The sequence below is a fragment of the Gavia stellata genome, chromosome 7, assembly GCF_030936135.1.
Source record: "Gavia stellata isolate bGavSte3 chromosome 7, bGavSte3.hap2, whole genome shotgun sequence".
NCBI lineage: Eukaryota > Metazoa > Chordata > Aves > Gaviiformes > Gaviidae > Gavia > Gavia stellata.
Genome location: NC_082600.1, coordinates 6,738,161 through 6,749,689, shown reverse-complemented (window position 1 = coordinate 6,749,689; position 11,529 = coordinate 6,738,161). Strand labels below are relative to the sequence as shown.

The window sequence follows — 11,529 nt, the reverse complement described above, 5'->3', positions numbered from 1 at the left end:
GTTCCCACTGCCAACTGAGCAGTGTCTTCTCCATATGCTGCGTGCTCGGTTCTGCGGCACCAGTCTCCCGGGGAGCGTCTAGGATGGGTAGACTCTCCACCCGGCCCCCAGTGAGCACACCGAGGCACATCAGCAGTGCCTCTTGCTTGGTCCTTGCACAGCCGGAGCTGCCAGCAAGAATGTCTGAGCCCCTGTGAAATGCCATCCCGGCCGCAGCCAGTGCGAGGGGAAAGCAGGGCGAAACTCGTCTTTGTCGCCACCATCGTCATCACCGTCTGCTGCGCTGGGGACACCATTGAGAGGAGAACGCTGCTGCTCTTGGCAGAGGGCTGCTGCGCACGGGGTTTTCCCTTTCCTTCCTGTGTCCAGCCTTCTCCCCTCTTTTTCCCTGGGGTACGAGGTGGTCGTGTGCCATCAGCTGTGAGCCGCGCAAACACAGCTCTGTGCATGAAGACCTCTTTCATTGTCCATAGAACAGCAGCCTCGTGAGCGGATCTTGCAGCTCATCGAACTCACGCAGTGCCTCAGCGTGGGCAGCAGGATCCTGTGCCAGGTGCTGGAAGAGGTTGAGTAGCTCGGCCGTTTGGAAGGCTGGGGCAAGGTGATCTCCTCGGGCACGGTCTCATTGCCAAAGAAGAAGTGATCAAGGCGTTTCTCCTCCAGGCAGCAGCACAGGTACCGCATGATATCCTGCAGCCGCGGCAGGAAATCCCTCCTGCGCCAGCCTGACAGGGATATGGAGGTCAGGAGGTGCATCACAACTGTCTTCAAAGTATAGGTGGAAAAGCCTGTGCCCACCAGGATGCGGGCGCAGATCTGCAGGCATTTGAGGTGGCAGCTGTCATGCGGGGCGTGCCTGGTGATATGCCTGAAGAACTACTGCCACAGCGTAGCTCTCTGGCCGCATTGTTCTTGGGGTGAAGATGGCCTCCGTAGTCTGGCTTCTCCAGAAGATGTCCAAGTCGCATTTCTGCACCCCAATCTTCACCTCAATGAAGAGGCTATACTTGCTTCCTTTTGTCACCTGGAGTTTGGAGGAGTGGCTGGACGGCAGCACTGTTATATGGCATTTGGACAACAGAGTCAAAACCACCCATGCTGCTTCAGAGGCATGAGCAGGCAATAGTTGATGTCTGACCTGGCCACTGTATGTGGTCCTTCCCTGAGGCTCATGTTAAAGCTGTGATTAGAAATGTTCCCAGTCTGGTATGGCCCTCAGTTTATTATCTGTTATTGTTTTTTTATGTAGGCAGCGATGAAGTTGCAATAAGAAGACCAAGGGTGATCAAAAGAGACTTCAGAGCCTTGGGACGAATGGTTAAGGGATCAGGAGCACAAGCAGGGTTTTACTTTGTGCTTAAGTAGTGTTTTCCTCTGTGCCTTCAGTTGCAGGGAATGAAGAGGGAAGAAACAAGAAGACCCAGCTGATCAATACCTGGCTCTGTGACTGGTGTCACCAGCAGAATTTTGGGGTTTTTGATCACAGGTCAGTCTCCATGACACTTGGCCAGCTAGCGACAGATGGGGTTCACCTTTCTCAAAGCGGGAAATGGTTGAGAGCCTCTCTGTAAAGATTCAGAGAAAAGCTAATAAAGCAGATGTTCTTGCAGGACTCTACTGTAGATCACCCAGCCAGGATGACAGCACCGATGTATTACTCTCTAAGGAATCAGGGGAAATTTCTAGATCAGTCACCCTAGATTGTCCTTATGGGCGACTTCAATGTCCCAGCTGCGAACTGGGACTGTCATAGAGCAGACACGAACAGGCCCAGGAAATTCCTGAAGGCCACGTTGATGATAACGTTTTGATATGGGTACTAAGGGAGCCGACTAGGAAAGACGCCCTCCTAGATTTGTTGTTTGTGAACAGAGAGGGACTCGTGGGCAAAGTGGTGATTGGTGGCATTCTTGGTCACAGTGACCACGAAATAGCTGAGTTTCCAGTTGTTGGCAACAGGAGGAAAACTGCCAGCAAAACTTCGAGCCTGGCTGTGGGGACAGCAGACTTCAGGCTGCTCAAGGAACTAGTTAGTAAGGTCCCCTGGGCCTCTTCGTTAGAGGGTATTGGGGTCCATTAGTGCTGGTCACTTTTTAAGAGCCATCTCTTAAGAGTGCCGGACCAGGCAATTACAAAGTGTTGGAAGTCAAGCAAGCAGTGCAGAAGGCTGTTTTTGCTGAGCAGGGATCTTCTTCTAGAACATAGGTGCAGAAGGAAAAGTGTATAGCCACCGGAAGCAAGGGCAGGCAACACGGGAGGACTACAGAGATGCTGTTCGCCACTGTAGGGAGAAATTCATGCGGCCAAAGCTTGATTAGAGTTCAAGCTGTCTAGCACTGTGAAGGACAACAAAAATGGCTTTTTTAAATATGTTAACAGCAAAAGGAGGATCAGAGATAACATTGGTCCCTTACTTGATGAGGTTGGTCACGTCACAAATAGGGATGTAGACAAAGCAGAGAAGTTTAACGCCTTCTTGGCTTCTGTCTTTAACACCAATGATGGGCCCTGGGACCCCCGGAGCCTTGTGTTGGAAGATCGTGACTGGGGGGATGATGAGCTCCCAGCTGACTCTGAACTTGTTTGAGACTTGCTGCTCCAGCTGAATGCGAAAAAATCTATGCAGCCTGACGGGATTCATACCAGGGTACTGAAAGAGCTGGCCAATGTTATCGCAGGACCTTTCTCGATTATTTTTCAGCAGTCTGGGGAGTCTGGAGAGGTTGCAGTTGACTGGAAGCTGGTAAATGTTGTCCCAATTTTCAAGAATGGAAAGAAGGAAGACCCTGGTAATTACAGGCCTGTCAGTCTCACTTCAGTGCCTGGTAAAATTACAGAGAAGGTTGTTCTGGGAGTTACTGAAAAACACTTGAGAGACAATGCAGTCATTGGTCATAGCCAACATGGGTTCACGAGGGGAAAGTTCTGCTTAACTGACTTAATTTCCTTTTATGACAAGGTCACCCATTTAATTGACCAAGGGAAGCCAGTAAATGTGGGGTTTTTTGGATTTTAGCAAAGCTTTTGGTACTGTCTCTCCCAGTATCCTTCCGGACAAAATGTCCAGCACGCAGCTAGACAAGTCCATAATATGTTGGGTGAGCAACTGGCTGATGGGTTGGGCTCAAAGAGTTATGGTAAATGGGGTTACATGAGGCTGGTGACCAGTCACCAGTGGGGTCCCACAGGGCTTGATTTTAGGGCCAGCGCTCTTTAATGTTTTTATAAATGATCTGGGTGCAGCAATCGAATGTACATTAATTAAGTTTGCTGATGATACTGAACTAGGAGGAGCTGTGGACTCCCTCAAGGGTAGAGAGGCCTTACAGAGAGATCTGGATAGACTAGAGAGCTGGGCAATCACCAGCCGTATGAAATGTAACAAGAGCAAGTGCGCGATTCTCCACCTGGAATGGGGTAATCAAATCGGGGGATGAGAGGCTGGAGAGCAGCGCTGCAGAATGAGATCTGGGGGTTTGGGTTGAATGCAAATTTAATAGGAGTCAACAGCGTGCCCTGGCAGCCCAAAGGGCCAACTGGGTCCTGGGCTGCATCGAGCACAGCATAGCTAGCTGGTTGAGGGAGGAGATTGTCCCACTCGACACTGCACTGGTGCAGCCCCACCTCGAGTACTGTGTGCAGTTTTGGGCGCCTCAATGTAAGAAGGACATCAGACTATTAGAGTGTGTCTAGGTGTCTAGAGGAGGGCGACCAAGATGGTGAAAGGCCTCGAGGGTAGGGCTTAGGAGGAGCAGCTGAGGTCGCTTGGCTTGATCAGCTTGGAGAAGAGAAGGCTGAGGGGTGACCTCATCGCAGTCTACAACTTCCCCAAGGCGGGCAGCAGAGAGGCAGGTGCTGATCTCCTCTCTCTGGTGACCAGCGACAGGACACGAGGAAATAGAATAATGCTGTGTCAGGGGAAATTCAGACTGGGCCTTAGGAAAAGGTTCTTCCCTAAGAGGGTGGTTGGTCACTGGAACAGGCTCCCCAGGGAAGCGGTCATGGCACTAAGCCTGTCAGAGTTCAAGGAGCCTCTGGATGATGCTCTTAGTCATATGATATAGTTTTAGATAGTCCTGCAAGGAGCAGGGACTCAGACTCAATGATGCTTATGGGTCCCATCCAACTTGAGATATTCTATGATTCTATGATTCTATGATAACAAACTGAGGGACATAAAAGGCTAGGAAATTTCATGGTAACCTGAGCCGCAGGGAGGCAGGCGGCTTCCTAAAAAGGTAGGTCTGCTCAGCAGACCAGAGGAGTAGTGAATGAATTCTTTATTTTGCTTGGCCTGGGCATGTAGCTCTTGCTTTACGTACTAAACTGTCCTCTCTCAACCCACACGTTTTCCCACTTTTATGCTTCAGAGTCTCTCCTCCATCCCACTGGGGGAAAGGGACTGAGTAGCTGTGTGATGCCAAGCTGCCTACTGGCATTAACCCACAACACCTGGGAAGCCAAAGCCCAGGGAATCATTGAAACCAGAGCCCACTGCATCAGCTCTTCTGCAAAATGCTCGCTGACTCTGCCGCAGCTGAGCTGTCAGCACCCTATGCCCGCGTTCGCCATCAAAGTGATGCACAGAGACTCATGGATGCAGCGTTTCTTCAAACAAGTGATTTATTGCCATCTTTGTCCACGGCCAATCTCCCGGAGGGAATGGACTCTCTCGAAGAGGGAGGGCAGTCACCGTCCAGGTGGTAACGGAGTCTCTGTTGCAAGGCTCCTTGCAATGGCCCCTTCAGCTGCATCGGGTCCCACTCCCCAGAGTGTGCTTCTGCTGTGGAGGAAAGATGCGGCAGCAATTCCCACTGCCGCATGAGCAGCGTGTTCTCTGTGTCCAGCCTGCTCAGTTCTGCAGCACGAGCTCCCCGGGGAGTGTCCTCAGGCCTGGCCCTGTGCTTGGAGAACTGCTCGTCTGGCACAGCACAGCTCTCTGGCCACGTCCTGCTGCTGGTAACACTGGCCTCTACCTACTCGATGCTCAGGAAGGTGTCTGAGCCATCTTGCTGCACCCCAAACATCACCTCAATCAGGAGGGTAATATCGTCAGTGTTTGTCAGCCGGAGCTTGCCTGAGCGCCTGGAAGGTAGCACTGTTAGACGGCAGTGTTGCGACAGAGGCAAAGCCACCCAGGCTGCTTTTACCAATATCTGGAACCAGAGGGTGGTTTTCTCCATGTCTAGGTAGGGGCCGGTGCAGAGGGTGTCTAGGAGGCTGGCACCCTGATTCCTCCTCAGCTCCTCCTCGGGGTGGTGGAGGAAGCACAGCATGTCCTCCACCAGCTGCTCCCTCGTGCAGGTGCACTCGAGCTCCACGCGGAGACTGGCATGCCTCGCTGGCATCTCCTCCATGGTGCCCAGTTCCAGGTGGAAGGTGTGCCCACGGGGGGGCTTCAGGGGCACAAGCAGGCAGAAGACAGCATCATGCTTATGAGGACTCCAACTTTCTAAGGCACTGCCCACCCCAATGGCTGGCTTCAGTTGCGGCATGAAAGTATTCCTGGAAAGCTTTCGGCAGATGCGGAGAAGTTCATCCACCAGCTCCTCCACCATCACGAACGATTCTGGCAGGTCCAGGAGGCGACTGGACAAAACTCTGCCCACATGCAGTGCAACACTGGGTTTTACTGCCTGCTCCTTATTATGTGCCTTCTTTCTGGAGCTGCCCTCCTTGCGGCTGCTGGCTGGCTGACGGCTCCCTTTCCTGAGCCACCAGCAGAGCCCAAAGAGCAGGACCAGGACTCCAGCAACGGCCCAGAATTGCCACTGCTGCAAGGCAGCAAAGAGCAGGGCTACTGGTTAACGCTGGACTAGAGTTAATTTTCTTCACAGGAGCTTGCGTCGTGCTTTATTTTGGATTTATTATCATCTGCCTGCCAACAGCAACCTCATAATCATAGAATACCCTGAGTTGGAAGGGAGCCACGAGGATCATTGAGTCCAACCGCTGACTCCATGCTGGGCAACCTTAAGGTTAAATCGTATATCAAAGAGCCTTGTCCAATTGCTTCTTGAATACCAGCAGGCTTCGGGCCGTGGCCGTTTCCTGGGGAGATCTTGTTCCACTGCCTGATACCCTCTCAGTGAAGCACTTTTTCCTAATATCCAAGCTGAAGTGCCCTTGACGCAGCTTTAAGCCATTCCTTTGCATCCTGTGACTGGACCCCAGAGAGAAGAGATCAGCCCCTCCCTCTCCGCTCCCCGTCCTGAGGAAGTTGTAGGCAGCAATGAGGTCACCCCTCAGTCTCCTCTCCTCTAAGCTGAACAAACCCAGTGTCCTCAGCTGCGCCTCATAAGGACATGCCCGCTCGTCCTTTCACCATCTTTGTTGCCCTCCTTCAGGCACATTCTAACCCTTTTATAAGCTTCTTACACCATGGTGCCCAAAACTACGCACAGTACTCGAGGTGAGGCCGCACCAGTACTGGGTGTAGTGGCTCAATCCTTTCTTTTGACTGGCTAGCTCTGCTGTGCCTAATGTGCCCCAGGAGATGGCTGCGTCAAGGGGAGTGCATTCTCCACCCCTTATTCCATACCATTTACGTCATGCTCATGTCTCATGCTATCCAAAACAGTCTCTCTAACCACCACCCCCCTTCCCATCCTTTGATACAATACACAGATACCATTCCCTTAGTCTGTGGATCACCCCTGTGAAATGTCTGTAAAATGTCCATAAATGTCCACAAAACGTCCATTGAGTTAATTTAGTCCATGACTTTGGGCTCCATCTGTTATGGTGGTCACTCAGGACAGGAGAGATGTTGTATGGCATGGGGTTATTGGGCACTAAAGCCAGCTCAGGTGGGGTCACTGCTGCACTTGCACTGCTTCTTGTAAGGCTTGTCCTCCCTTGGTTCATGCAGTTCTTGCTGTAGTTATTCCTATAACATGCAACTCCAATCATGGGCTACAACAATTTAAAGGTATTTCCATTACAATCTCTACCCGTCTTCCCTTTGGACCAGACCACAGGGTTTAACATTGCAATGAAGTCCTCCCCTTGCCCCTGCTCCGGCTTGGACTTATCCACAGATTGCAGTCCCTTAGGGTTGTACCTGCTCCAAGTGGAGCCTTATCTGTGCACCACAGTCTCTTCAGGGGTATACCTGCTGCGGCATAGAGCTATCCACAGCCACAGTCACACTGAGGTGCACCTGTTCCAGCATGGCCTTATCCATGGGTCACAATACCTTCTGAGATATACCTGCTCCAGCATGGCCTTACCCACAGCCACAGTCCCTTCAGAAGTAAACCTGCTCCACCATTACCTTTCCCATGGCTGCAGTCTCTCCAGGGGTGTACCTGCTCTGTTGTGGGCTTATCCATGCCCACACGCTTTGAGGTGCTCCAGCATGACCTCATGCACAGCCACTGATGCTTCCAGGTGTACCTGCTGCAGCATGGACTTATCCTCGGCCACAGATGCTTCGAGGTGTACCTTCTCCTGCGTGGGCTTATCCTTGGGCCACAATCCCTTCAGCGGTACACCTGCTGCAGCACAGACATAACCCCGGCCACAGACGCGTCGAGGTGTACCTGCTCTGATGTGGATTTATTCACAGCCACAGATGCTTCGGGGTGTCCTGCTCCCATGTGGACTCATCCAGTCCCTTTGACTCGAGTTCACACTGGAGTTCCAGCCTGTCCAGTACAGCAGCACAGAAAGAGCAGCGATGCCCTGGCCATCTGCCAGCCCAGGCGCATGGCCATTGCTGTTATCAAAATGTTCCTAGGCACAGCAGAGCAAGATGATAAGCAGTATGGCAGTACAGCAAGCAGCGAAAGCAAAAAGCAGCCACTAATGAGCGCTAGACTCTAATATACAGTAAGGCAAGCAATCCCCATGGCAAGCACAGGAGCCTGCCGATTAATAGCTAAACAGCAATAACAGCTATAAATTCGATCTAGCACATTCTAATCAAACCTGTCGTTATCTTGAACCCTTCGAGCGCCACACTGGGTGCCAAAAAGGACTGTCGTGGTTTAAGCCCAGCTGGCAACTAAAGACCACACAGCCACTCACTCACTCCCCCCAGGTGGGATGGGGGTGAGAATTGGAAGAGTAAAAGTGAGAAAACTCATGGGTTGAGATAAAGACAGTTTAATAGGTAAAGCAAAAGCTGCACAGGCAAGCAAAGCAAAACAAGGAATTCATTCACTACTTCCCATCGGCAGGCAGGTGTTCAACCATCTCCAGGAAAGCACGGCTCCATCACGCGTAACGGTTACTTGGGAAGACAAAGACCATCACTCCGAATGTCCCCCCCTTCCTTCTTCTTCTCCCAGCTTTATATGCTGAGCATGACGTCATATGGTATGGAATGTCCCTTTGGTCAGTTGGGGTCAGCTGTCCCAGCTGTGTCCCCTCCCAACTTTCTGTGCACCCCCAGCCCACTCACTGGCGGGGCGGTGTGAGAAGCAGAAAAGGCCTCGACTCTGTGTAAGCACTGCTCAGCAGTAACTAAAACATCCCTGCTTTATCAACACTGTTTCCAGCAAAAATCCAAAACACAGCCCCATACGAGCTACTATGAAGAAAATTAGCTCTACCCTAGCCAAAACCAGCACAAATAGTTTCATGCCGCGACTGAAGCCAGCCATTGGGGTGGGCAGCGCCTTAGAAGGTTGGAGTCTCCGTGAGGATGATGCTGTCTCCAGCCTGCTCGTGCACCTGCAGCCCCGCTGTGGGCATGCCTTCCACCTGAAGCTGGGCACCACGGATGATATGCCGGTGAGGAAGTCCAGCTTCCACGTGGAGCCAGAGTGCACCTGCACGAGAGAGCAGCTGGTGGAGGACATGCTGTGCTTCCTCCACCACCTCAAGGAACAGCTGGGGAAAAATCAGGAGCCCAGCGTCCTAGGCACCCTCTGCACCGGCAATGATTCTGTAACTGAATCAGTGATTCTATAACTGTCCGTGCTCCTGCGCTGGCACCATCGGAATAATTTGTCACCCTCCACAGCTGTGCGCATTGCCTGTGTACCGCAGGGAGCCTGAAGTGGCTTCCTTGGGGGCCATACGCAAACCAAGTGCTGGGAGCCCGACAGCATTGCCCTTGGGCGACCCCAGTGAGGTGGGTATCATACTGTTGGAGTGGGGAGCCCTTTGCACAGCGGACAAGTGCCATGACTGTGGAGCTGGGCTGTGGATGCTCTGGCTCCTGTACAAGTGTGAGGCTCGTTCACCTTACCTTGTCATGACTCGCAAGCTCAGGTTCCCACCACCTTAACGAGGGAGACTTAACACGTGCAGCAAGGTTTAAGAAAGCTTTTCAGATGTCTCCCGTTCAAAGCCTGCACTTGCGCAGTCTATGCCACATTTAGGAGAAGCAGTGGCCTGACAGCAACTGTGTGGCAGAAGAGGTGCACTCGTATCTGCATTCGGGACACCTCCAGTGGAAATCCAACGGTGGTATATGGGCGAAGATTTACAAGATCTTTGATAATTATCACATCAAACTGTCCATGTCGGAGTGCTAGAGAAGGCCAGACTTCTCCCAGTCTTCAAGTTAGACATTGCCGAACATGGCCAGTTCTTCCATGATACGCAAAGCTACCAGAACCTTCCTCACCTAATGATGTATCTTTGGAAAATGAAGTTAAAATTAAGGTGAGATGCTATCTGCATCTTTCACATCAGTGGTTTTCATTCTGTGGCCTAATCTTTCTCCCCAAAATTTTGTTTCATTGGAAAATGGCCATAATAACGCTGTATTTACCATGCATCTTTGGTGTTTCAAAGAGCTATAGCACATTATGGTTTTGGTATATGAATGCAAGAAGAGAAACATGTTATTTAAGATCCCCTTGTGAACTTTTCATTTGAATACAGCCATGGTATTCTTTTTTAGTGCTTTGCATCCCTCCAGCTTCAAAGAGCAAGCTTTGAGCTACAGTTAATGATGTTTTGCTGATCTCTCCTCTTGAACCTGTTGCTAGTTTCTTGGGGCTTGTTTCCCTCTTGTGTACCTTTGAGCTTTTGAACCAATGTAAATGCTTACCTAGCAGGTTCATCTCGCCAAGTTCTTTTGATCAAGGACAAGGCTGAGAATCTGGGGAACAAAGAAGAATGACAAGCACTGATTGACTCCATGAAGACAATGCAATCTGCTCAGCCCTCTGCATCCCAACAGATTGTTACCACAAAGTCAGGCTTGCCAATGACCCAGGCCATCACATTAACTGGTTCCCGTTCCAAGAGGGTCCGGGTTTTCCAGGCTCTTTGGCAATTTCCTGTCACTTCCTCAGACTTGCTTACCCTTCTGCAGTCTCTTCTCAGAGAGAAGAGTATCCTAGATTTAATTTTCTCTCTTTCGTATTCGGTAAAAATCCTGATACACTGACAACTCTGGTCACAGCAGCATTATTAAAAACTTTTCTTGACTAATCTGTTTTCTGACTCCCAGAGGATAACTGGCACAGATAGCCAGATGCTGCAGGATGTCTGTCCCAGCTGTGTTCAGGCACAACTGAACACCCACAGTACAGCCCCTGGGTCCCAGCAGTGCCCCAGCCAGCAGCTGTTTCTTGCCCAAGAGCATGCTGCAGGACCCGCCTGGCAGCACTGGCAGCTTGCTGCCAGTTGTCATCTTTCCCTGAGTCCCTTGGCTGTCATGCTGCAGAGACACGATTCCTCTCAAGAAGGGAATTACTACAGTCCGGGGCTAGCTCCTGGGAGTCCCAAGATGCCAAGGAAGGAGGACTGTCAGGAGCAGGCTGCCTAAGAAGGAAGGTTGTTGTCTGGTTTTCTGTGCCACTGTGAAGACCTTTAAATGCCGAGAGTCTGTAGGCACAAGGGATGCTCATGTTGCAAGCTTACAAGCATGAGAAAAGCTCGCAAAGAAAGAAGTGCTTCAGGCAGTACATAGATTCATCCATGCCTGACACTATTCACTGTGTAATAGCCAGGTCGCAGTTGCATGTGAGCCTGCGGGCTATGACAGTGGCCCTGAGCAAGCATGCCAAGAGGTGTGCCTAGGTGCAGAGGTGGTTAAGGACAGCACAATGTCTAGAGAGGATCCCATAGGTTATACTGTCCCTGTCTGTGTGCAGAGGCTGCTCTGGGGGCAGTTGGTTTCAAGTCGGGGGTGCCCTGGCTTGGCAACAGGCTGATGCCGCAGCTCTGTCGACAGGTAGCAGGATGACAGCCATACGCTGCACCACACCACAGCTGTCTGGCACCACATGTCTCCGAGTAGGAAGGCTGAGGGAGATCTAATTGCTGTGTCCCACCACCCAGAGCCTGTCTTTTCTGAGAGGTGCACAGTGAAAGAACATAAGGAAATGGTCACACATTGCACCGAGGGAAGTATGCCATGAGAGCAGATAAGCCCTGGAAGAGATAGCCAGAACGGGTGGAGAATCTCCTTCTTTGGCATCTTTAAAAGTTCAGCTGGACAAGACCCTGAGCGACATGTCCTAACTTTGGTGTTGGCCCTGCTTTGAGCAGGGGGCTAGACTAAAGACTTCCAGAGGTCTCTCCCAACACAAATTCTCTATGTTACTCCGATTGTGACAGTGA

At 51.3% G+C, this 11,529-nt stretch overlaps 1 pseudogene; it reads right to left on the bottom strand.

Annotated features, from left to right (window-relative positions):
• Positions 1-460: 460 nt before the first annotated feature.
• On the bottom strand, positions 461-7,285 carry LOC132317282 (inositol 1,4,5-trisphosphate receptor-interacting protein-like 1; annotated as a pseudogene).
• Between the last annotated feature and the right edge of the window lie 4,244 nt (positions 7,286-11,529).